Source organism: Myotis daubentonii, chromosome 13 (genome assembly GCF_963259705.1).
Source record: "Myotis daubentonii chromosome 13, mMyoDau2.1, whole genome shotgun sequence".
NCBI classification, from domain to species: Eukaryota; Metazoa; Chordata; class Mammalia; order Chiroptera; family Vespertilionidae; genus Myotis; species Myotis daubentonii.
Window position 1 is genome coordinate 20704908 of NC_081852.1, and position 26007 is coordinate 20730914.

The 26007-nt window shown below is 54.6% G+C and overlaps 1 long non-coding RNA gene across 1 annotated transcript; it reads left to right on the forward strand.

Moving 5' to 3' along the window:
* The first annotated feature begins 9575 nt into the window (after positions 1 to 9575).
* Positions 9576 to 13898, forward strand: LOC132214848 (uncharacterized). Its single transcript, XR_009448362.1, has 3 exons — positions 9576 to 10029; positions 11439 to 11607; positions 12920 to 13898. It is a non-coding gene; the product is annotated as an uncharacterized LOC132214848 (long non-coding RNA).
* The last annotated feature ends 12109 nt before the right edge of the window (positions 13899 to 26007 follow it).

The following is a 26007-nucleotide window of genomic DNA, read 5'->3' on the forward strand; positions in this document are numbered from 1 at the left end:
AAGAAGGGTTACCACATAGATAGCACTCGGTGTCTGGTACAGGGGAAGCTCTCCTGTCCTGAGTCAACCAAGGTGAACTGACCCGGAGTCCCATTGCAGCACTGAAACCACAAAGGTGACAGGCACGGCCTGGCCTGGAGGAGTTAGGGGAGGGGAAGAAGCCAGAGCTCAACAGACCCCAGAGCACAGAGGACTGACATGAACAGGCCGGTGCCAGCAGCTCTGGCTGGGGACTCTTTTTTTTAAATTTTTTTTAATGTTTTTATTGATTTTAGAGAGAAAGAGAGAGCAACATTGATTGGCTGCCTCCTGCATGCCCCCTGCTGGGGATCTAGTCCACAACCACATGGGTCTACTACTCTCAACCACTGAGCCACACAGGCCGGCTGGCTGGGGACTCTAGATAAAGGAACTGGCATCTGGGAAGGAGGTGGGCGTGAGGACAGGGCAGGGTGGGGGTGGAGGGGGACTCTGGCCAGAGGGCACAGTGTGAGCAAGTCCTGGAGCGGGGAAAGTGTGGAAGTGACCGTGTCGAGGGAACAATACATAGGCCAGGTCCCCAATCTATAGCTGTCACCTTGCCAGTCTCACCCAGTGGCCATGAGCAGAGAAAGAACTTCCTGGGACAAGAAACGCTGCGCTCAGAGAGGCTGACAAGACGTGGGTGTGGAACGGAGGGGATGACAATGTGGGGGCCCTGGGTGCAGATTCAGAGTCACCTCCCCCAGGTTCTCAGGGAGGGATGTTGCCCCAGGAACAGGGCCCAGGCCCCCTGTTGCTTCCACGACTCCACAGCCATCTGAGTAGGAAGTAAAGGTCCAGAACCAGACAAGACGAGGGGTACGGGAGACGCATTCTCTAGGACCCCCGTGGCCAAGCGTCCTCCCAGAGCCCGGGAGTCAGAGTCGGGGGTTTGCTTGGGAGGAGAGTGCGAGGTCTGCTGCCACACCTTGTCCCCTTCCTTCCCTTCCCTTGGACAATATGGTCTAAACAGAGGCCCGGGAGGTCAGGGTGCCTTTACAGCTCTGCCTCGCTGCCCACGCGGAGGGCAGGGTGCAGGTCCCTGTGGAGCTGGAGCTGCTCAGGGCACGTGGTCAGGCTCAGGGCCTCTGCCCAGCAGCCCCACTTCCTTAACTGATGGTTGCCACCACCACCAGCCCCACCATGGACACAGTGAGGGGCCCAAGAGAGAGTCTGAGCAGCACAGAAGATGCTGGCGACCTGTCTTTACCGACAGGGAATGTGGGGGCCAGAGGGACACGGCAGGTCCTTTTCCTGGTTCCCGGTGGCTGGCAGGGCCTCCCGCTCTGACCCCACTGCCTGCGGGAGCCTCCTCCACCCGCCCTTTCCTGACAGTTGCCCCAGTACCTTCAGCCGGCAGCCTCCCTGCTGCTCCTCCACCCCCACCTCCTCTGGGGAGCCTGCCCGGGTTCCCACAGCCTGGCCCCGCCCTCGAACAGTCATGCCGGAGATGTCCCTGCAGTTCTTGGAGGAAGTCTTCACGCCCTGGAGAGCAAGGCCTGTTGGGCGGCCTGTCTTTGTTCAGTGCTGCAGCCCAGGGCCCGGACACGGGAGGCGGGGGGCCTCCGTGAGCACCGCTGAAGGAAGAAGGTGCCCCCCCATTTGTGATGGCCCCTCGTGACTGTCCCTCCGCGGCTTCCTCCACCTCACCCCCTGCCCAAGGTAGCCCTGGAGAGGGTTTTGCAGCCATAACCTCGCACACAGGGCCAGGGGCACTTCCCCCAGACCTGAGAGGGCTCCCGTGAGGTGTGCCCATCAGGGGCATCCGGCTGGACAGTGGGAGGAGGTACAGCCTCTTGCGGGATAAGTGAGCACTGAGTGGGGCCTTGTCCCTGCCTCGCGGGGGAGGCAGAGTCCTGCTGAAAAGGCCCGTCTCCTCTCCCTGCGTGGGAATCATAAACAGTGTTCATCCGCGAGACGACCTCTGATCCCGGTCCCCGAAGCCCTCGCCGCCCTGATGAGTAGAGAGGATACTCTCTCTCCAGCACTCAGGCCTCTGCCAGGTGGCACCGCCCACTCCTGGACGCAGCCAGCTCTGTCCCTTGGCTGCCCCACGGTGCCCTGGCCTCGGGCCTCAGGGTCACTGCTGGCAGGCGTTGCTACCTGTGGCCCTGGAAGCCGGGGATGGCATGCTGGGCCCCGAAGGTCCGACAGCCTTCCACGACCGCCACTAGCCTGACGGCAGGGGCCACACGGGCTGTGAGAGGTCACAGGCAGTGCTCAGGGCCACGCTCCGGGCGGCTCGGGGCCTCACCTCCCTGGCCCTCCAGCACCAAAGCCCTGGGATCAGGCTGCAAGCCTCAGCTGCAACAGATATTGTTTCATTTTTTTGTTATGATTTTAAAATCATACATAAAGAAGCAATTTTCATTTGTATCATTTAAAGTTTTTTTATTATAATTGCCATCATCCTTCTGAACTCAATTTAGTCTTTAATGTCACCCCTGTCAACTGTGGGGTCTATGGGCTCTTAGCCTGACTGGGGTGGGCTTCCAACAAACAGGTCCCTCCTGGACCCAGCCTCACCCCAGGACCCCAGCCCTGGATGGAGCCCACCCCGCTGCCGACCTGGGTCATGGGGTCAGGCAGGATTCAGGCCAGGGGATGGAGTTGCGTGACCCACATCTGTTCGTATTATTAGCTCCGGAGCTGGCAGGCACGGCTGTAACACAATTCGAGGAACTGTTGACGCTGCTCAGCTTGTGTTTCCAGCCCAGTGACTGGGAGGGACACAGAGAACGGGGAGCCCAGGCTCTGGCCCCTCCCCACCCCCTCGCCTGTTGTGGTGAGAGCCTGGGAAGGCTGTGTGAAGACAGCACGTCCCTGCAGGGCCCTGATGATGTCAATGCAGACTCCGGGGCCTTTTGGCTGACCCGGGTCAGCCGCCTGGCTGTGGCACCCTCCCCCACCTGTTCCTGGGGTCCCAGCTACTGATGGCCTGCCCTCCCTGCCCATCTCTGCCACTCTCTACCCCTCCCTGCCCCTCTCTACCTGAAGCCAGGAAAGCGAGGGGGTGGGGCGGTTAGCTGGGAAGAATACTGCCCTAGAGCCCCAGGGTAAAGAAGGAAGTTTTCCCTCTGCCCTGCCTTCCTCCGAGACTCCCACCTCTTCTTTCTGTCGTTGGCGCCTGCAGGTGACAGCGCCCAGGGATAAGCTAGGGAAAATCTGGGCCGTGGCCAGGGTTCCGGGCAAGGTGCCCAGCTCTGCACCCACAGGTGGGGGGATCTTGAGCCGGACTCCTAGGATCCCTTTTCCTCATCTGTGAACTGGGATTCTCAGACCTGCCCAGCAGGCTGTGGGGCGGCCGGGGTGGGTGGGGCACGAGGTGAGGTATGTGGAGTCCTTGCCAAGCCCAGAAGTGCCCCACAAGGTTAGCTGGGGTCCAGAATGTTCTGGTCCTGGAACTTCCCTGAGGAGGGACAAGGGCCTGTGGCCCCACTGAACTCTGTAACAAGGGCTGAGGCCGGCGGCAGTGTCCGCAGGAATCAGGAGGTGAAGAATTGGAAGATTCCTATGCCTGGTAGAAGGTGCTGGGCTTGGGGTCTAATTACTGGGCTTCCTGGGAAAGGCAACAAGGACATCCTTGCCCTTGAGCCACAAATAATAGCGTTAGAGATGGCAGGCACCCTGAAGAGGGGTTCGCAAACTGTGTCCCCTCCAGCCCTTGGGTACCCAGGGGTGTGAGAGTTACTCTTTTCTGTAGTGTAATTAGAACTTTGACTGTAAAAGAGGTGCCATTACTAAAGTAACAATTTTAAAACCAGAGACCTACTCTCACCCCACGATTTTCCCAATGAGGACACTGAGGCCCAGAACAGACGATGGCTTGCCTAAGCCACCCCACTCAGTTGTGTCAGAGCTGCTGCCTGGCCACTAACCCCTGGCCCGTGGGAAAAGAGCCAACACCCGACAATGGAAAAGAAAGGGGTGCCTCCGTCGAGGTCTGGGCCTCAGCCACAGCCCCCCTCACAGGACCCCAGAGGTGAAGCCTGAGGACCAGGAGCTGTATTGTCCCAAGGAGGGCAGCCTCAGATGGTGATCCGGGCAGAGGAAGGCAAAACCGCCCCTCCCACTGCCCTGGCCAGCCAAGAGCGCAGCCCCAGCAAGGCCTCCCCGCTAACCAACTCCCCCAGCCCCAGCGGGCCAGGTGCCACCCACTGGCCCAGGCCCCCTCAGAGCTCTCACTGCAAGTATCTGAGCGGGCAGGCAGGTGCCCTCTTCCCACTTCACAGCCGGAGACACTGAGGCACGGGCAGTAAGTGGGCCTGGAACCACGCGTCCCTGGTGCAAACCCTGTGCTCTCGGCATTATTTCCTGCGATCCCGGTGTTTGTCCCCCGCCCCCGCCAAGGTGGGTGGCTGCCCTCTCTCCCCAGCATCAGCTCGGCCCTTGCACCCAACACTGTGCTGACTGGTCCATCCTTCCCCTCACTGGCTTTAGCAAAGAGAGCTGCCCAGCCAAGGTGTTTCTCTGGTCTTTCAACCAGCCCAGAGCTCCGGGCCTTTTGCATAGCCTGTGGAGGTGAACAGAACTATCCCCTGACCACAGAGAGGCAGGACTAGGCCACACCTGCCCTTGTCCTAGGACACAGCCTACAACTCAACGCCAGGGTGACCAGCTGTTGTCGCTTGCCCAGGACCCTCTTGGTTAGCACTGGACGTCCCGGGTCCCAAGAAATTCCTCAGACCTGAGCAAACTGAGACAACTGGTCACTCCACTCAGCACACATATACCCAGGGTCATCACCCCTTCCCTTCCCCCACCGAACAGGGAAGGTGATTCCCTCTGAAACCCTGGTCTCCACTAATGAGGAGGACCACAGTCAGTCCTCTTGACCTGTCTGGCCCCCTCAGACTGGATTGGGGCCTACCACAGGTCCATAGTAGTCAGAGGCCTGAGTCAGCTCGTAGGTGAGCAGAGGGCCCACAGCCCCTTGGAGGTCTGGTTGTACCCTGGGCACTGTGGTTGTACCCCAGGCCTGTGAGATAAATAGCAGGTAAGAGAGAGTCCAAGCGAGAGGCCTAGTGAGATCCTGGGCCTTGCTCCCAACCCAACTTGTTCCCCCCTCTTTGGAGTGACCCCAGGTGGAGTAACCCTCAGGCTGCAGCCAGGCAGGACCTGCCTGAGGCTCACTGAGGCTGCCTCTACCTGTCTGCGTTTGAGGTGAGTCATTTCCTTCCTCTGCTGGTATGAAGCTGGGAGGGGAAGGGAGGGGGTGACATCTAAAAATAGCAGGGCCCAGACTTAGTGATACCCAGAGAGCTTCTCCTTGGGCGAGGGAGGAGCCAGCTTCTCATCCAAGCTGGCACCAGCTCTAGCCCCCAGACACGCCCGCCCAGCCCAGGAGGAGCATGACCTGAGACCCCGGCCGCTCCCCGGCCCGGGCTCCGCATCGGGCGCTGAGATGTGGAGGAAGCACCTTGGAGGCTGAGACACAGGAGCGGTGTTGGGGTGGGTGGGGTGGAGTTTGAAGAGAAGAGAGGCCTCCAGCAGACAGGGCCTGGGAGGGACAGGAGGGTATACAATTTGTTTTTTTTGTTTTGTTTTGTTTTTACAGTTTGAAGCCTTGACCCTCACTGAGGTTAGCAGAGGGACAGGGGCTAGACCCCTCCCACATAATCACAGAACCACGCTGACGCCCCACCCCACCCCCACACAGACACACTTGGGGACACACAGACACAGCCCTCACACTCAGCCTGCCTGTGTGAATCACTTCCTCCTAATGGGACTCATCTCCCTCCTCAGTGGGACTCAATTTCCCTACTCAGCAACATAGACTGAGGGCCTACTGTGTGCTGGAGCCACACCCTGGAAACCAAGGAAGCAATGCTCATGACTGCCCCTGGCCTGGGGGACACGTTCGGAGGCCCATTCCGGAAAGGACAAGACCACACCCAGGAACTCCAGCAGCAGGAAGGCCTGTGCAGGGGGACAGTGTGGAATCAGGCAGACCTGGGTTTAAATACCGGCACTGCCACTTTCTGGCCATGCGACCTGAGTCAAGTTATTTGGCCTCTCCCTGCCTCAGTTTCCACATCTATATAATGGATGCCGTATAAGTCTTTCATCACATGTCAAAGACAATAATCTCCCACAGCAAACAGAGCTCTTTACCTGAATGCTCATGGTATGAGGCTATCAACTTTTTAAAAAATATTTTTAATGTGTTTTTTATTGATTTCTGAGAGGAAGGGAGAGGGAGAGAGAGACAGAAACATCCACGATGAGAGAGAATCGTTGAAGGGCTGCCTCCTGCATGGCCCTCTACTGGGGATCAAGCCCACAACCCGGGCCTGTGCCCTGACTGGGAATCGAGCTGTGACCTGGTTCATAGGTTGACGCTCAACCGCTGAGCCACACCGGCCAGGAGAGGCTGTCAGCTTTTAACAAACAAAAGGACCCTGAAGATCTCAGTACACATTTCTTTTTTCTTTCAGTACATTTCTGTCCCAAAGACCCAAGATGATAATATTCTCCTTGGTCCCCACCTGTGATAGGTAAAGGTGAGGGGCAGAGGGGGCGGGAGCTGCATTTTACAACAACAATGACCACTGTTATGAGCACTTCATTATTAACCTCGTTGTCTCTCATCTTCACAACGGCCTTACACAGAGGCATCACCATCCCCCTTTTACACGTGGAAAAACGGAGGCCAACGACAATAAGTAACTTGCTCAACATCATAGAGCGAGCATACGGTAGAGACCGCTTTGGGCCCAAGTCTGAGGGAAACGCGGTGCATTGTGGGGTGTAGGTGGTGGTCTGTATGCCTGACGTTGGGTGAGGGTACCCTGAGCTCTGACTCTTTCAGGAGGGGCCTCTGGAGACTCGCCTGGGTGACGAGAAGATGCCAAGACTTCGACCGAGGCTGCCTTCCTCTGCCTCCTCTCTCACCCGGAGCCCCTACCAGCCGTCACGGCCCCTCTGATTTGGAGTGGGGTGGGGGTACTTTACAACAGCCCAGCGAGGGAAATGGCATGACCCCCACTTGACAGGAAAGGCAGACAGATCCAGGGGATGGCAAACCTGCTGGTGGTCCCAGCGCCGGGGGAGGCAGACCCTGGACCAGCCCCGGCCTCTTAGGCTCCTGGGCTGAGGCTGTGTCCCCACACCCCAGCTGTCTGGTGTGTCCGTGGAGGGGAGGCGGTGGGGACAGGCAGTGCTCTCCCTGCTGAGCACATTCCCTGCGCCATCCGACTCCCACTGGCTGGATGACACGAAAAACCCAAACCTTGCATCAGCCAGGCAGGCCCTGGCTCCAGTAAGAGCCTCCTTCTGCTTCTCCGGGCTTTCCCCACCGTTATCTGACTCATGCCTCTGCCAGTCCCAGGAGATGAGAGGAGGCCTCTGATCCCCATACACAGATGGAGAGACTGAGGCAGGAAGTGACGTACTCCAATGAGTCGGCGGCCAGAGCTGGCAGGGGCCCAGGCTGGCAGGGTACAGGTAGAGCTGGCACCACCTGGGCAATGTCCCTGGGGTGCCCCATACTCAGCGAGAGTTTGTAATGCCGCACAGTGGCCACTAATATCAAGGTTAGTGTTGAATGAATGCATGGTGCAGGCTCTGAGTGAAGAGAGAAGGGATGATAGTGCAGAAAAGATGAATATGATATAGGGAAGGGAAAAAATACCAGAAGCCCAATCTTGCCCCAGTCACAGACTCTCCGAGCCCAGCTGGGGGGTGTAGCTCACTGTTCCCCCCACGGCTGTCATTTATTGGGTCAGTCCTAGGACCACTGGGGCCTGACACTTTATAGCCGCTATCTGGTGTCAACCAATGAGAGACTATGTATGATCAGCATCCCTGCTGGGCAGATGACTGACGTATCTGAGGCTCAGAGTTGAAGCAACTTCCTGCAAGGACACACAGCTCAGCCCTTGTTCCAGCCGACACGGGACAACAAACCGCGGGGGCCTGCTGAGCACAGCGCTGCCAACCCAGCGGGGCAGGTGGGCCCCGCCGCGTGCGGCACCACGTGGGCTGCCCAGGTGCGGCTGCGGGTTGGCACCGGGAGCGCGTGTCTGTCAGCGCCGCGCGGGGGTGGAGCCGGCAGAACAGAACACCAATCGCCCCGGGGAGATGAACCGGGGAGCCCAGGTCGACCGAGGTTTTCGGGCAAGGGGAGCTCCTGGTATTCTGTGTGCACAGCCGCGGGCCGGCCTGTGCAAGCACGAGGGGCCGGGAGAGCGGGGAGGGGCTCCCCACCCTGACCCCCACCCCCGCCCGCCCAGCGCCCGCAGACGGCCCCGCCCGCAGCACGTCGCCCACGATTGCCTCATCCAGCCGCAGCCGCTCGCGCTGTCCCGCACGTTGCACACACCGCACTCGGCGGGCGGGGCTACCTCCGCCTTGGCCCCCAGCCCGGCCCTCCCCCTCCCCGGGTCAGGCTGAGTCCCCCACGGCCCGTTCACCCGGCGGTGGCCGGAGCCTCGTCCCAGACACCTTTGATGGTCGCCCTTTGCTCCCCCGGCCCAGAGCAGACAAACGAGGGAAATTGAGTAAGCCAGCTTAGCAAGGCGGGAAACTCCTGGCCACCGCGTTACGATTTTTTCAGCAGCTTGTGTGTTGGGGCGGGGGGAGGAGACAGGGCGCCTAGGGGACTTGGGGAGGGGGCTCTGGGGGCGGGGTTGCTGGAGGTGAGGAGACTGGAGGCTAGTTCAGTCCTGGAGCTCTTCCTGGCCTGTCTCCCAGGTCCGGTGGGTTTAGGGCTGGAGCTGAAGGCTGACCTTCGGGGCCTTAGCTTCTGCCTTTGGCATGAGCTCGCTGTTCCCCTTGAGCTAACCCCCTGACCCGACTCGGCTGCATTTCTGTAGGGAATCAGTCATAAGGAACTCGGCTTTGGGAGTAGCCCTAAGCTCAGGACAGGCCTTGAACTTCTCGCAAGCGGAAGAAAACACCTTCCATTTCTTGAAACAGAGCTTCCTCCCGAACATTAATTTTCTCCTGCGTCTTCCCAGGCTGGAGCCACCACGTTCTGTGTGGAGACTGAGTGTGACGAGTGGTTCTCTGTTGCCTATAGAATCAAGTCCAAATCCCTTGGCTTGGCCTGCGAGGCTTTCTAACACTGACTCTACCCTCCCGCTTTAGCCTCACCCCCAGACACACCCTCACACTGTAGCCTTAGGAGAAGTCTTCCCCAGAACACACTGCACAATAGTCACACTTGCGTGTCCGTGCTCATGCTGTTCCCTCTTCCCAGAATGCTTTTCCCTACACCCCATGAATGATCGGCTCCTTCTCATCCAGCTCTCCACTTAAATGCAAGTGAAGAGGTCTTTTCAGGGTACCCAGTCAGGAGCCCTATTAGTCCTTGTTCCTTGCCTCTTCAGCTCTTCCTGCATCTTGGGAGAAGTTTGTCTCTCCCAGGATTGGAAGGCTTGAGGGAGAGACCATGTGCGTTTCCTTCATCTCCATATACCCAGCACAGGAAAAAGTGTTCTTTCTCAACAATAAAATAATAATAATAAAGTTCTTAGATCAAGTTCCTTTTAGGCCTTGCTAAAAAAAAAAAAAAAAAAAAAAAAAAAAAAAAAAAAAAAAAAGTGTTCCTGATGCCTTGAGAAGTGAAGGAAGAAAGTCGGCCCCTTTCTAATTAAACAAGCAGGGAAGTGGGCAGGGCATGTATGTAGATAAAGGCATAGATATGTGTGTAAACATAAGCAAAGCTCAGAGGGTACACAGCAACCTGAATACCCCCGAGGAGGAGGATGCAGGCGGTGTCACGTTTATTACATAACTACACCTGGATTAGGCAGCATCTCCTCCGGAAGTCTTCTCGGACCCGCCCCTGTGTTGGAGGCGCTGCCTCTGAGCACGCAGCTGGGCGCCCTCAAGAGTCCAGTCCAAAGGCTGAGTGCGGGAGCTGAGGGCAGCCTGGACGAGCACAGCAGCTCTTCCGGGTGTGTGTTTGTCCACTCGGGCCGGTGAAAACAGCCGGCGAGGACAATGACGAACAATGATGAGCGTGGCACTGACACCAGGCAGCCCGGCTCCCCCTCCCAGGTGACATTACTGCAGGTGGCCTTGGGCTGTCAGCAGAGTCAAAATGTGACAGGAAGCTTGGTCTTGGTGCAAAGCTGGGCCCAGCTGGCTCCCTTCCAGATTTGGGACACGCAGCCTCCGCCCGCTATGGGAGGCACACAAGGCAGCTTCTATGCCCTCGGGATGCCTTGGAGCTGAGAAGGGTCAGAGGCAACGTGGAGTAAGCAAAAGGCCTCCTGCCCGCCTATCCACTTGCTGTCTGTCCCACAGCTCCCACGAGACCCGGAACAACACAATTCAGACCAACTGGGCCAGGGGACAGGAAGGAAGAGCGACAGCGGGCTCAGGGTCAGATGTCTGAGCCTCCATTCCCACGGGTGCCTCTCATTATGCTTGTCGGGAAGGGGGAAGAATGCAAACCTTCACCCTCGCTTTAGTCCCACCCTGGTTCCTCTTCCCCTGTGTCTCAGAACAGGTTCCCCATCTGGAAAATCATGGGGAGGTGCCGGGGTGGACCTCCATTCCGGAGTCACCCAGTTTCCAGTGGTTTCAGGTCCATACCTACCGGCCGTGCCCCTGGCCCTGGCCACTGCCTTTGTCCCCCTGTGCCTCAGTTTCCCTAGTAAGTTAGTTAATGCATGGCAAGTGTTTAGAAGCAGGCCTGATGTACGTATGTGTATTTGTTAGCTGTATGTGTTAGCTATTATCTAGTTCATGGCCAGGAGAGGTAATAACAGTTCCTACCTCATTGAGCTGTTGTGAGGGTTAAATTAGATAATGCATGTCAAGTGCTTGGCTGTGTTGATTGTTTACTTGTCTGAGTAAAGATAATAGTATGGGAGCACAGATCTTGGTCCCTGAGCTGCGGGGAGATTAGCATGGTGGCTGCTGGTGGCTCCCTAGGAATGGAGCGCAGGGCCTTTCATGGCCATGAAGATGTTACTGTGCTGAATGTTACTGAGCTGTCTGGTTAGTCAACTGCCTGCTCCCTCAAACCCATTTAAACTAGCTCTGTCTGGCCTGGCTTTCTCAACACACCCTGGCAGCTGCCACAGGCCCAAAGCACTGGGCAAAGTGTCAGGACTGCTGCAAAATACATTGGAACTTTATCTGACCCCTGGCTCCTGTCCCAACCAGAAATACATTGGCTGGGACTTGCAGCCAAGCTCGAACAAGCCTGGGGGATGGAGGAGGAAGGCAGCCTTGCATCACAGCCCAGTTAGTCTCCCCACACCCTCCATCCTTCTGGCCCCCTTTCTATTTGTCCAGTTCTACCAATTAATGCTGCTACTAGTTATGAAGTGGTTTTTAAAATCTTGGGCTTAATCTTGAGCCTTGCATTTGCAGAGGAGGAAGAGAAAGAGGACTATGGCCCCCAAACTCAGTCAAGTTTACTGCATAGCTTTTCTTTTTTTTTTTCTTTTCATCAGTGTTGATCTGTGGCCTTTTTAAAGGCCAAGACAGTCCTCTGTGTGATGGCGCCGTCTGGAACTCCCCAGAAAATGCCCATGACAATGGAGCAGGCAGCCACGCCAGATTGGGATCTGGCCAGCTTTGGAGGGGGCATTGCTCAGTCTGGGAGTCTCTGCCCCCATCCCGGTGAGCCTCCCTCCCCGCCCTGCTCCCTTTGGTGACTCCCACAGGGAGGTCCTGGACCTAGCAGGTCCCAGGCCAAACAGGTCGCCCTCAAAAGGCCATTGTTTAGAATAAGAGGCATTCCAGGAGCACCCCGCCCCAAGCACTCATGTGAGCATCCAGAAGAGCTGGTGAGAGGAAACAAGGAAAACAGTTTCCTGGGGTGACCCAGAGAGCTTTGTCATCAGGTCACATGTTTAAGAACTCCAAAATGTCCCTTTGCACAGGCAAGACTGTCGAGACCCTAAGCCTCACAGATTTGGAATTCCTTAGATTAAGAAGTTTTGAAAAGTCAGCCTAGTCAACTTTGAGTGTGGACTGGATATGAAATAATACTGTGGAGCTATTGTTAGCTTTCTCAGATGTGAGAATCACAACGTGATTATGTAGCAGAACAGCCTGTTCCTAGGACATTCATGTTGAAGTATTTGGGGGTGAAACATCATAATGCCAACAACTTCGTTCCAAATGGCGCTCTCTCTCCCTCTCTCTCTCTCTCTCTCTCTCTCTCTCTCTCTCTCTCTCTCTCTCACACACACACACACACACACACACACACACACACACACACACACGAGTTAATTGTTGAGCTAGGGGAAGAGGGTACCTAAGTGTTCATTGTGACATTCTTGCAACTTTTCGGTATATTTGCAGACTTTCTCAGTAAAACAGTAAGGGGGAAACATTTAAATAAAAATAAGCTGTTCACATGCAAAGCAAGTCAGTGCAGAATGCAGCTTGCTCTCTAGCTCAAGCTGCCTCTTCTCTGAGGATAGAATAATAGAAACGAGATGGCCTCAGGGCTGCTGAGTTCAGCCAACCAAAGAACCAGTTTTATAGAGTTTATTAAATACATGTCTGGAAACAATACTAATCATTAATCTTTCTAGTTCATGGCCAGGAGAGGACTCATTGTGGAAACTGGGAGGTTCAAGCCCTTTTAGCTGCTTGGAACCAGATTTAGCACAAGTCAAGAAACACATTTTTAAGACCTACTATGAGCAATGCCCTGAGACTTCACAAAAGGTGTTTTCCCCTTGCCTATAATCTGATACTGAGTACAAGGTAGCCACAATTCATTTTTATTGTGGTTGCTTTATGTTGAATTGTAACCCCCCTCCCCTCCCCACACACACCAACTCATATGTTGAAGTCCTAACCCCCAGTGCCTCAGAATGTGACCTTATGGGGAATAGGGGTGTTGCAAATGTAATTAGTTAAGATGAGGTCAGTAGGGTGGACTCTAATTCAGTCTGACTGTTGTACTTCTAAAAAGGGGAAATTCGGGCACACAGAGAAACACGCACGTCGGGAGAACACCAGGTGAAGATAAAGGCAGAGATTGAAAGATGCTTCTACAAGCAGGAATGCCAAAGATTGCCAGCAGACCAGCAAGTGGGGAGAGAGGCCAAACTAGACTCTCCCTCACAGCCCTCAGAAGGAACCGACCCTGCTGACACCTCGATTCTGGACTTCTAGCCTCCAGAACCGAGACAATACATTTCTGTTGTTATGGCAGCCCTCAGCCAATGAACACAGCAGGGAAATATGCGTACCATCCAATGCACTGTTTCAATCATTTTTAAAGTGTACCGCTCATTGGTGTTCAGTGCATTCACATTGTGCCACTTCTTTTTCTCTTTGGCTAGTGCCAAACCCAGGAAGGCCGTGGGCAGGTTGAAAGACCTGGCTCCATGTCTGCTCTGCTCAGCTGAGTGACCTGTGTCGTCATGTGTGCCGTGAAGAGACGGGGCACACAACTTCCTGCTCGGATGCGATCATCGCCCATGTGTGGAGAGATTATAATAGCATAATAGCTCACCATTTACTGAGCAATTATTATGTTCCAGGACCATGCAAAGAGCTTTACAAGGGTTATCTCTTTTAATAAGTAACTTTATCAGGGAGGTATCATTAGTCCCATTTGACAGATGTGGAAATGGAGCCTCAAAGAGATTAATGATATGGTGCGGTCTTGGCAGCCTCAGAAGATGCAGGGGTGGAGGCCTTCACCACTGTGCAATAGTCGCCTTCCGTATCTTTTGGGCACACTGGCCTGGGAGAAAGTAAAAAACATAAGATACTGATCAGATTGAAAGGTGTTTCTGCCAAATCAGCCAACTGCCTTAGAGACCCCACTGCACACATCATCATACCCCCAGAAGAGTTCAAAAATTCTAAATGCAAACTTGGCTTTCCAGGTCATTTCGGAGGTATATTTATGGAAGTAGGAAAATAACACATCTTATTTGCCAGCGTATTAGCTTGATTTATACATTTTGAATATTCAAGCATGTGGTGTATGGGTTTCCTTTGTGCGCCTGCCCAGTGCCCCAAAGGTTAGAGGCAGGCCATGCCCGGTTTCCCTGAGCCAACAGATTCCCAGTGGCCTCCCAGTGCGGCAAGAGCTGAAAGCCTGGGAGTGAAAGGGGGCAGCCTCCATCTGTCAGCACGGCCCAGGACAGCTCTGCCCTCCAGCACTTTCACATGTTGCCATCAAAGCACAGGAAGTACGTTGTGACAGTGGGGGGGAGAAGTCCCCTCCCCCCGGTGGTCTAACTCGCCGGCCCGCCAGCTGCAGACCCTGCTTCTCTGTAACCCTAACCCACCGCTCAGCCCAGCTTGTCCTCAATCCTCCAATTACAGTTGTTTTCTTTCTCTTCCGCATACACCTGTCTCCCAGCATAGAAAAGGCTACGGCAGGTTGGCTGCCCAAGGAGACGGGAAGACGGGGTTGAAGAGATAAGACGGACCGGGGACTGCTGGGCAGGGTCCTGGGGAAGAGGCCCCGTGGAGGGGGGCACGGGGAGAGGGGTAGGGACTCAGCCTCTGGAGGGAGGAGGGGGAGCAGGAGCCTCTGCGGAAGCCAGAGGGCTGGGCACCGGCAGGGCGGTCCTGTGGGAAGAGCGGCAGTGTCTGATGGCAGGGGCGGTTGGCTGGGCGAGCCCCCCTGGCCCCCCTCCCCCCATGCAGCTGAGAAGGGCAGTGCAGCCTCTTGGGGAACTGCACCCCACCACAGGGCCAACCAGAAACACTGACAACGGCTGAAGATCGACGGAGGAGATGAGGGAAGGTGGAAAGCGGCTAAATATGCCCAGGTGTCATTCACATCCCATTGTTCCGTAAGGCCCTGCGGTTGGGGCCCAGAGCGGGGCAGGGGGCGGGGGGGGGGGGCCGGGAATTCCCTCTTACCCTTCTAGGTTCTTCTGGCTGCTAAGAATTAAATTGACATGAAACAGAAAATCAAATTTAATTTCACATTCATATGGGGAGAGAGGGGGAGAGAGGGAGAGAATGGTGGCCTGGAACTCCTGGGTTTAAAAGAGGAGTTTTCTGCCCCAGCTGGTTCGGCTCAGTGAATAGAGCCTCGGCCTGCGAACCAAAGGGTCCCGGGTTCGATTCCGGTCAAGGGTACGTGCGTACCTCGGTTGCAGGCTCCTGGCCCTCATCCAGGGCATGCGGGAGGCAACCAATGATGTGTCTCTCCCACATTGGTGTTTCTCTGTCTCTCCCTCTCCCACTCTCTAAAAATCAATGGAAAAAAATCCTCGGGTGAGGATTAAAAGAGGGATTTTCTGAGTGGAGACTTTCATTTGCATTCAGGGATGATTGACAGAAACTATATTTCTTCTGGGCATGCCCTTACCCATAATGCATACAGAAAAACCCATGGGGGCGGGGTCAAACCCAAAATGCAAATTTTATTGTAATTAGTCCAGGACTCTGTAAGGTAGCATTGCGGTCAGGTCGTTTTCCTCTGAGTTTGCACCGAGAACCCGCTGGCACCGAACCTGCCCGTTGGAGGTCTGCTAGCTGCTGGGCCGCCCGGAGAGAGCCGGTAGGTTGGAAGATAATGTTGGTCCGACCCCTGTTCAGGACACCAGGGCAGGCCCCACCCCAGCCACTCCGGTCTAAGGTCCTACCTAACAGCTCCTTTCCTGCTACGGGCCCCTTTCCAAGGCAAACGTAGATCCTTGAAGGGGAGATAGAGACCTTTTCCTGAATCTGCTGGGTTTGGGTTGCTTTTAGCTCACAATAACCTTCATGCTAAAGCGGCAAATTTCAGGAGGACTTGTTCTGAACCCCTTCAATAGGCCTCCAAAGCACCATGGCCAGCTCTCCCCTTGACCTTCACAGCAGGCCTGCGGGCTCAGTCACCAGTGAGGACAGGAGAAGCGAACTGGTGACTGCCTTGTTCAAGGTCACGTAGCCAGGAAGGTGTGAATGTGAGGTTCGGACAACACCAGGCCTTGGGAAAGGAAAACCAAAGACCAGACTCTAGAGAGGATACGACAATACTCCTCATGACTACCATCAGAGTCCCTACTGGTGGAGCACTTTCTGGATGTTTGTTTGCTCTCTTGCCTAACCCCCTGAGCCTATGGGAGAGGCTCTCGGAGGTCATTATCATTCCCATTCTATAGATAAGGCGTCTAATGACCAAAGGGGTTAAGTCAATTGCCCAAGGTCACACAATTGCAAGGTAGGAGATTGACAGCCCAGGTCCGAGAACAGAGCATGTGCTGGCCTGGTCCCCAAAAGTGAGCCTCTGCCACGAGTACACATGTACACGTAGGAAAACCTATAGAGAACACGTGGGAGAAGGAGGGCCGATTCCAAGCAGCGGGAACAGCTGTGTTGGCAGGAGCCAGGGAGTGTGATTGAGCACAGCTTTGACAGTGGCAAACAGCACGTGGGAGTGTGTTGACGGCAGGGTGTGGGGTGGCAGCGCCATCGCCATGTGTGTTTCTGCTGGCAGCAGAACGTTCTGGTCTGTGTTGATAAACAACAGTTTGGGCAGGCGCGAGGCTGGAGCAGGGACAGAGGCGAAGTACTGGGTGCGGTGGGGGGGCAGGGGGGAGGGCGGGCAGGAAGGAGGGGCATGCCCAGGGCTGATGGAGGCCACAGCCTGCAGCTCCCACCATGCGGGGCAGCAGGTGGCAGCTGTTGTTTCCTCGGCTGACCTCACTGGGTGCGCATGTCTGGGTGTGGCTCGCTCTACAAACCACCTGATGCCTATAAACATGAAAAACAGGAGCTGGGACACACTGTGAGGAAGAGAGTGTTCTTCCTGGGGTGCTAGCTGCACGGATGGAGGTTTAATCAACAGCTGAAGCCAGTGCAAACAATCGTGATTCCCACGGCCAGGCGGATTCCTCAAAAGCCAGCTTCTTGGAAGAGCTGCACCCCTGAGACCTGCCCGGCTCATGACTGTAATCAGAGCCCTTGCATCTCACCCTCGCCTCTTGGCAGACTCAGGTGCAAGCCTGCAAGGGCATCTCAACCTGGGAGTCACCCTGTGAGAGACTTCCTGGGGCTCAGTCCCCACCCCATTGCTTCCCCAGCAGGTCTGCCCACCAGAATGCCTCCTCTACCCACTCCCTCTCATTAGCTGAACTACACGCTAACTCCGAGACCCTACGTGTTTCTCGCCACCCCCCCCCCCCCCGCCCCCGGGAGCCTTCCAACCAGCCTGGGAGGGCCTTCGAACGGCCTCCCTCAGAACTTCAGCTCCTCTTGTCGCCAGAGCCCCTCACACAGGCCTCACCATGAGCATCTGCTCTGTGCAGGGCAGTAAATTAAGCGAAATGGGGAGCTATAGAGACCCCTGAAGACCAGTAGCCACCCTCAAGGATCTTATGTTGGGGTGCACAGAAGGCAAACACATGCATGAGGGTGTGATGACGGCTGAGAGGGGATTCATAATAAACGTGGTGGGACATCGGTGAGGAGAGTGGTCACTTGGGTTTGGAAAGGAGGGGACAGTTAACACAGGAGCAAGGGGGTGACGCTGCTCAGTCAGTTTTAGCTCCTCAAGTTCAGGGATCTTTTGAAGCCACACAGGGTGTCCGAAAATTTCCAACCACCCTCTGAAATCTTTGGTTGACATCTGGAAGCTCCCCCTTCCCTCCTGCCCTCCGTGGGGTTCGAGGAGAGCAACACTGGCTGGCCGGCCTGCTGGAGGGGCTGGCGCGGCTCCTCCCTCCCTGTGCTGCTGCTGTCGCCTTCCTGCCAGGGGCTTGGGGGTCCCCAGGGAGGGTTACCCCTTTCCCAACTTGCTTCTGTGTCCTCACCAGGGTTCTCAGCTCCTGCTCACCCCAAAGGCCAGGGCCGGACAGGAACACCTCGGACTGAGACTCCCACTGGGATAAGCACAGACGCCTTCCCCAGGGAGGGCCGGCCTGCCGCCTTCCTTGGCTGAGACGTTCCGCACAGGATGCCTGCCCTATGCTTCCCCTCACGGGCCCTGTCAGGGGACAGACCCTGCCCTTCGCGCACCCAAACGGAGTTATTCTTAGTTTAATATTTTAGCAGGACCAACCTGACACGAGCTGGCTGCTCTGTTTGTATTTGAACATCACCTTCCCCACTGGCCCATTGGCATGTCTGTACTCGCATGTTAGCCCTGTCTTCAGGAGGCCTTATCAAATAGAACGCATGTGCATTTAAAGATGATTAAACAATGCTTTTTAGGTTATGTGTATTTTACCATGAAAAAAAAATTGGGGGAGGACATGCTCCAAAATTTCAATAGCACTGTTTTCCTAGATATAAAAATTTGGGTAATTTTACTTTCTTTCTTTCTTTTTTTAATTTTTATTGTTGAGAATTTTACAGATGTCCCATTTTTCTCCCATTGACCCCCTCCACCCGGTTCCCACTCCACCCCAGGCCTTCACCACACTATTGTCTGTGTCCATGGGTTATGCATACTGGTATAGGCATATAAATTCTTTCCTAACACATTGCGTACCGCATAGAAATCTCTAAGACATACACCAGGGACCGCACGTTTTTGGGCAAACTGCACGTTATTTAAATCATCATAATGCACTTTAGGTGTTGTTTTTCAATAATTATAACATTTTTATTTACAAAAACAATTAAACAAACAATTGAAGTTCCTAGTACTTTTTTAACGTATGGTACTGCGTAAAACATTTTCCTCTATGAAGAGGGACCAAACAAAATTTACATAAGTATCTAGATTCGTTCCTTTTTCCATGGGCGTGAAAAACGAGAACACTTGTGAGCGGTCCTTAACAGATGGCGCGCGAAATACGAGAAAACTCCTGAGCGGTACGAAATCTGCCTGAGGGCCCCTCCCCCATTTTACTTTCATTCTTATACTTCTCTATATTATTTGATTTTTTAAAAAAGCACAACTGGACATGTATTATTTACATAATCAGAAAGGAAGGTGATGCTCTTTCTGCTTCGAGAAATAAACACTTTGACTTTCAAAAGAAAAAACACAACTCATCCCCTGGAGAGGCAACACAAGTCAGTACCGTCTCACTTCTTAGCTCAGGGAGTTTTGAGAAGAATGCCCTGGAGGGGACTGCAGGCACGCAGGGGCCCCAGCCCGGAGGCTGAGCAGCCCAGTGTCTCTGAGGGCAGCCAGGCCTTGGCATTCCAGCCTCGGAGACCTGGGGTGGAGCTGCCAGGGCGGTAAGGAGAGCGACTGCCCCTGAGTGCTCCCTCCCAGGGGCAGGGACCGAGACAAGGCTTTCCCAGTTCCTACGAAGTGGAGCCTTCACATGCCGTTCTGTGTCTGATAGATGCTTTGGGGGACATGGCGAGGAGGGCCCCTTGATGGCAGGGTGCACCCCATCTTCAGGGCTGGACAGGACCTGGAGAGGTCATTCGGTCCACGCCTCCAGGCAGCACAGGAATTATCCCAGCCGGGCCGGCAAGCCTTTATCTTGTTTTGAGGACTACGGGAGCCGGGCACTCCACACCCTTCCTTGTCAGTCATTCTCCTGCCTAAACATTTCTAGCCAGGAAGTCCTTCCTTCTGTCTAATTCAATTCTCTGTGCTGTGGCTCCTGTGGGTCTGGCTGGAGACAGACATGCCTCCTTCTTCCCTGCCTCCATCCTAGGTCAGAGGCCCCCCGAGCCTCAAATCAGGACCAAAGTCCCAACTTGCTGTCAGACCCTCGACGAATTGCTACTGCTCTCTGAGCTCCCCTTGATCTTCAGCTTCATCCGTGAAATGAGGCCAGTGATGTCCGCCGTGCAGGAACTGAGAACATCAAATGAGACTGTGCCTGTGAATGTGCGGAAGAGACATAAAACTCACTGCTAACACGAGGCTATCACTATTTTTAATAAGTAATAGCCACCCATCCTGGCGGAACCATTGTATAAGATGGTTTGCAATGAGGCGGGACACAGGATAATTTTAGGTAATACAGGAATAAATATTCTAAATTAAAATGTAGTGTGTGCCAGAAAAAATAAAACTGGCACCACAAATCCAGGGTTTCACAAGTATTATTGCTTAGAACAAAGGCATGTTAAAACAACAACAGAAACTTAGCATTGCTTGAAGGAAAAAATATTGAGTAAATAATGTTCCGGGTAGCACAAGGCCAGGGTGGAAACCGTAACGGTGGTTTAGAAGCGCTGGCTGAGTGGAAATGGCAAAGGACAAACGGAGGAGGATTCTTACAAGAGGGCAAGGGTGGCAGAGTCAGGACGGATGAGAACTGAGGTCCCAAAGGACTGGACGGGAGGAGACAGCTGTTGAGCAGCTGTTGCCTGTCCTGCCCACAGATGCCCTCTGGGTACGGGAACAGTCTTTCTCCTCCAGGGCTGGGCTATTAGCAGCTCCAGCAAGACCGGTGGGCAGACAGGACTGGGATTTCCTGTCCATAGTCGTGGTCCCCAGGGCTCAGAGCCCCCTCTGCATACAGCTCTCCCCTACCAGTGGGAACTGGACAACTCTAACCCCACCTTGAACCCCTCCTGCAACGTTGCCCATTTGTGGTTTGTGAACTTGTGCAGTGGAACTCAGTGAGGGGGAGCTTACAACTGCCCAAGCAGCCCCCCTCCTCTACTCCCAAAGTGGGATTGGGCAAAGAGGCCCTGGCATAACGGTCCTCTGAGACCCTCTGTGTGCCAGACTCAGGGACACAGAGTGAGTGAGCAACCTCTGGCCTCCAGGATCTCACAGCTGAGCCAGGGAGACCCCCTCTCAGCTAGACAGGGCTGGGCCTAAGCCTCCCGGGACCAGGCATTCTACTGGAAGAGGACTTCACCTCCCTGTGCCCCGGGAAGAGGCTCCAGGCCCCTCACTGACCTTCATGCTGAGCTCCAGCACTGAGCCTTGTAATGCTTCCTCTTGGGTCAGGGTTCCCCAAACCCTGGGTCTGTACAGGGGTTCTCTGGAGCCCGAGAGATCTCGATAAGACTTTAAAATGTTTGTGTTGTCGTTTTGGAATAATCTGAAAATATCAACATAAACATATTCTACATCATCTGGATGCTTGGCTTACAGCCTGTTATGTGATCCCCAAATTTTAGTGTCTATCTGATGTTATGAAAAGCAGCTAACTTGGCCGAGGCTGGTGTGGCTGGTGTGACTCAGTTGGTTGGAGCAACAGCCCATGCATGGAAGGATCTCAGGGTCCATTTCCGGTCAGGGCACATACCCAGGTTGCAGGTTTGCTCTGGGTTGAGGCAAGGGCAGGAGGCAACCCATCGATATTTCTCTCTCTCCCTGTCTCTCTCCCTCTCTCTCTCCTTCTTCCTCTCTCTCAAATAATAAAAGCATATCTTTGGGTAAGGATTTTTTTTAAAAGGCAGTAAACTTGTTTTAATTTACTAAAGTAGAAGCTACATACAGAAAAATACACAAACCTTACATATACAGACGGATAAACTTGTGAAACACATCTGTGAAACCAACGTGCAGATCAAGAAACAAATATTATTAGTGTCCCCCTCACCCCAGAGACCCTCCTCAAGACCCTCCATATCCCACAGGTAACCACTATCCTGACTTCCCACCAAAGATCAGTTTTGCCTGTTTTTGAACTTGATATAATGGGGTCACATAGAATGATTCTTTGGTCCCTGTCTCCTTTATCTCAACATTGTGCCCATGAGATTTATCCATGTTGTTGGCGTGTAGCTGAAGTTGATCCTCAGATAGGGTTCTTGGGGCTCCATGAATCTGCTAGTTGGAGAAAAGTGCATGGGGGTGCCTGCCGGCTCAGAAGGGGGGTGAAAGCAGCCAGCTGCAGGGCACAGTGCTGTCCCGGTGTTCACTCCACAGCGTAGTCCTGCCACAGTCCACTCCAGACTTGCAGTGTCCCCAGTGAGCCATGCTCAGCCAGGCCTCTAGGTCTTTGCAGATGTTCCTTCCCTGGGTGCCCTCCCCTTGCTCATCTGCCTAGCAAAGGCCTATGTGTCTTGTGTTCTCTCAAAGGCTGCCTCCTCCGTGAAGTCTCCCCTGGTTTCCCGGGGTGGACTCAGGCACCTCTTCTCTTGTACTCCCACTTATCACATTGTGTGGTCACTGTAGGTCTGTCTCCCCATTAGACTGTGGGCTTTTGTGGGAGGGTGAGGGGATACTGGACTCATTCTCAGCGCGACTGAGGAGGGAGTCTTGCTGCACCCCCACCCAGAGCCATCAGAGGAAGGGGCAGGGTTCTCTGTCCTGGCTCACTTACCTGGTTAAACATGGGGTTCAGCTGGCCCAACACCCTTGCACAATCAGCAGGTGTGGACAGCATCAGAACCGCGGCACAGTGCTTTTCCAGACAAGCCGCCACACCAGGGAATTAAAGGAGAGCCCTGCTGAGCCAGGCCTCAGGGCCCAAGGGTGGGATCCTTTACCAGGCAGGCATCAGTTTCCTAATCTGTGAAATGGGGACAATGAACTTGGTCACCTTCCTCTTTCCTGACAAGAGTTCAAGGTTAATGAGTGTCCGAGACAGGATATAACTATACCTAAGACTGCGTGCAAGCTGCCTTGAGGCAAGGGAATGGCCTTGGTTACCACTGGCTGTCTCTTCCTGCAGGACTGAAGGACAATGTGAGACCCACAATTCAGCTGTGGCTGCTCATCTGGGTCCCCCACCCTGCTCTGGGTGGATCTTGTCTTGGAAGCCCTAATCTGCTTACTAAGCAGCCTAAGCACTTGCCCTACTCATTCCTACCTAAATTTGCCCAGCCCTGCGCCTTGCCCTGCAAGTGCTATGTCCACTCCATTGTCGTAAGTTGGGTTTCTTGTGTCTATTCAGAATGTCCCTTCTCTAAACCTTGCGCTAGCCCGGCCTCATCCACACTGCTGGCATTTGTGAAGGGTTTGGGTCCTGGCTCTCGCCCAACTTCCGATCCCCACTCTATCCAGAGGTAGAACTGGGGCAATGGAGTGTGATCCTCAGAAGAGCGGGCTCCGCCCAGTGGGGAAAGCGTGCTGCAGCGCCCTGTTGCCATGGTAACCAATAACTTCTTCATTGGCCACTGAGCTCGAGATCCCGCCTCTGCCATCAGAAGAGACCAATGATAGGCCAACTGGCTGAGAGCCGGTTGGGGGATCCGTGCGGGTGTTGCGTGTTGATTCCTGTCCAGCGGGGAGGCCCACGGGCACGTGATCCCATCTCAAGGCCACGGTGGACCTGTGTCCGGGAGTCCGCGGGTGGCGCGGGCGGCGGGGGCTGGGGGCTGGGGGCTGGGGGCTGGGGGCTGGGGGCTGGGTGGCGGGGAGATCATCACAGGACGGTTCCTCAGCGGAGCTGGGTGGATGGTCGGGAGGGAGTCGTTTAGGCCGCGAGGGCCGGCTCCGGGGGCTTCGGCGGTTCCCGAGGGCCGCCAGGCGGAGGCGGACTTGGAGGCTCTGCTGGGCCGAGGAGGAAGCCGAGGAGTAAAAGTATTAGGAAGAGGGTGGGAAGGATCCCGCTGGCAAAAGACCGGAGCTCCTGGAGGTGGGGTCGTGTGGTCTTGCAGTAAAATAAGACCCCAGTTGGAACCCACGCTCTGCCCGCAGCAGCAGCAGCAGTGGCCGGGCACACGCGGGCCGTCCTCTCTGTTGGTGGAAGGGGTCCAGCGCCGTTGCTTGGGTCCGTGCCTGCGCTGAACACCTAGGGCAGCGGTTCTCAACCTGTGGGACGCGACCCCTTTGGAGGTCGGACGACCCTTTCACAGGGGTCGCCTAAGACCATCCGAAAACACATTGGATATATAATTACATATTGTTTTTGTGATTAATCACTATGCGTTAATTATGTTCAATTTGTAACAATGAAAATACATCCTGCCTATCAGATATTTACATTACGATTCATAACAGTAGCAAAATTACAGTGATGAAGTAGCAACGAAAATAATTTTATGGTTGGGGGGTCACCACAACATGAGGAACTGTATTAAAGGGTCGCGGCATTAGGAAGGTTGAGAACCAATGACCTAGGGAGTCATTCTTGCTGTAATGCCCTCAAAACGACCCTGAGATGTGTGGGAGCCACTTGATTAGTATTATTTTTTTTAATTCTCACCAGAGGATATAGTTTTCATTGATTCGAAAGAGAGAGGAAGGGGGGGGGGGTTGGAGAGAAACATCAATGGGTTGCCTCCCCAACCAGGGATGGAACCCGCAGCCTTGTTATGTGCCCTGACCGGGAATGGAACCCGTGACCCTGTGGTGCAGGGGACACGCTCTGACTCACTGAGACACGGGCCAGGGCTCTGGGAGCCACTTTACAGATGAGGAAACTGAGGCTCAAGGAGGCTACTGGAGAAAAGCCCAAGGTGAGCTCAGTTCCTAGACGTGAGAACCGTCTGGCCGGGTTGGTGGTTCTCTGAAGGGAAGTGGGCGGTGCCGTTCCCACCCCACCCCCACCCCCAGGCGCCCTGTGCCCTGTGCGGAAGGAAGGGTCGTGCCAACCGTGAGACTTGCGTGGTTTCCTTAGCAGAACTGCGTCAGGCTCTCTCTGGGGGGTAAACCGCTGCTCACTGGTGACTGCGCCTGGACGACAGGAGGTCAGAACGGGGAGCCGACTTCTCCGGAAGGAGGGAGGGTTTGTGACATCATCTTGCCCTTTCATTATTCATGGAAGCCCGCATTTTACAATTAACAGACCAGTTTAACTTAGCCTGGCTGGGATTGAGACCTGGCAAGGAGTGGGGCATGGGAGGGGCTGAGCCAGCAGAGTGGGCGCTGGAGTTGGCCTTACCCTGGATCTCCTCTCTGGGTCTCATTTTCCTCATCTGTGAAATGGGCTTGATTAGACTGTGAGGATGAGGAAAAATAATTATGACACCCGCCAGAATATTTCTTGGTGCCACCTGTCATCTGGATGGGTCAGGCAGGCCTCACCCCCACCCTACAAGCTTACCAGCGTTTCCTGGGACCCCCCCAGGTGGCCCTTGCAGTTCACCTCCAGGGGCCAGAGTCATTAGCCAACACTTCTGGAACACCTACAAGCTGATGTTTTTTGAGGGTTTAACATGTGTCAGGCTCTGTGTTAAGCGTTGGGCCTGATCAATCCTTTTAATCATCCCAGAACAACCCTCCCTTTCTCCTGAGAAATGTCCCTTCTTTTGCATACGAGGAAGCTGAAGCTTATAGAGAGGTTAAGAAAGTTCACCGTGTGAATTGCAGACTCTTTCTGATACAAATGACAAAAATCTGACTCAAACTGGGTTATGCTAAGAAGGGAGTTTACTGGCTTTGGAAACAGAAATCCAGGCATGACTTGATCTGGAGATTCAAAAACGTCATAAAGATCGAATCTCTCTACTCTGCCTTCACCAACTTGGTGTCATATTTGAACTCTGTGAGGGGTCCATATCATTCCAAGTTCTGGTTCAGTAGAAAAGAGAGTCTCCTCTTGGTAATTGGGGCACAAGTTCCAGGATTCACTCTAATTGTACAGTTGGGGGGGTCAAATGACCACTCAGATGACCACCTCGATAAAATCTGTCCAGGAAGATTCAGTGCTGATTGGCGGGTCTGGTGGTCTGGTCACAGGGCCCCACAGCTGCGGCCTCACCGATGGGCTGATAGGGAAGGAGGGAGGAATGTCTTTTCAAAGGAGAAACAGAAGAGATGGGGAGTGGGTGCCAGTTGCTAACTCTACCTTGTTATCACAGGTCACACAATTGAGAAGAGATGAGGCCTGGATGGAGCCCTGGTCGCCTGACTCCAGAACCCACGTTCTGAAATCCTCTGCGCTTTCTACTGCGGGCGCAGCCTGGTAAGCACTTAGTAGAGGAAACCTAGATGTAGAAGGTGAGGCCCTGCTGTGGGAGAGCACCCTCCCCCTCCTCCCTGGTCTCAGGTCAGCCCTCACACCTCTGGTGCCCATCCCCACCTCCTGCCGAGGCTGCTGCTCCTGGAGGGTCCTGGAGCCTTTCTGACCGCTGGGTCCGGGTCTGGGCTGCTGCCTGCCGTGCTGCAGAAGGCCCGCCACATGTAGCTGAGGTGTGCCACTGTCCTGGGGCCTGGTAGCTTCCTGCTTCTCCAAGCAGAAGGGCGGTTCATTAGACACTGGGACTGTGTTCTCCCTTTCCCTGTGGGTGGTCCCTCTCTGGACCAGGCAGGATTTGTGCATTAGGCAACAGCTGTGGGTG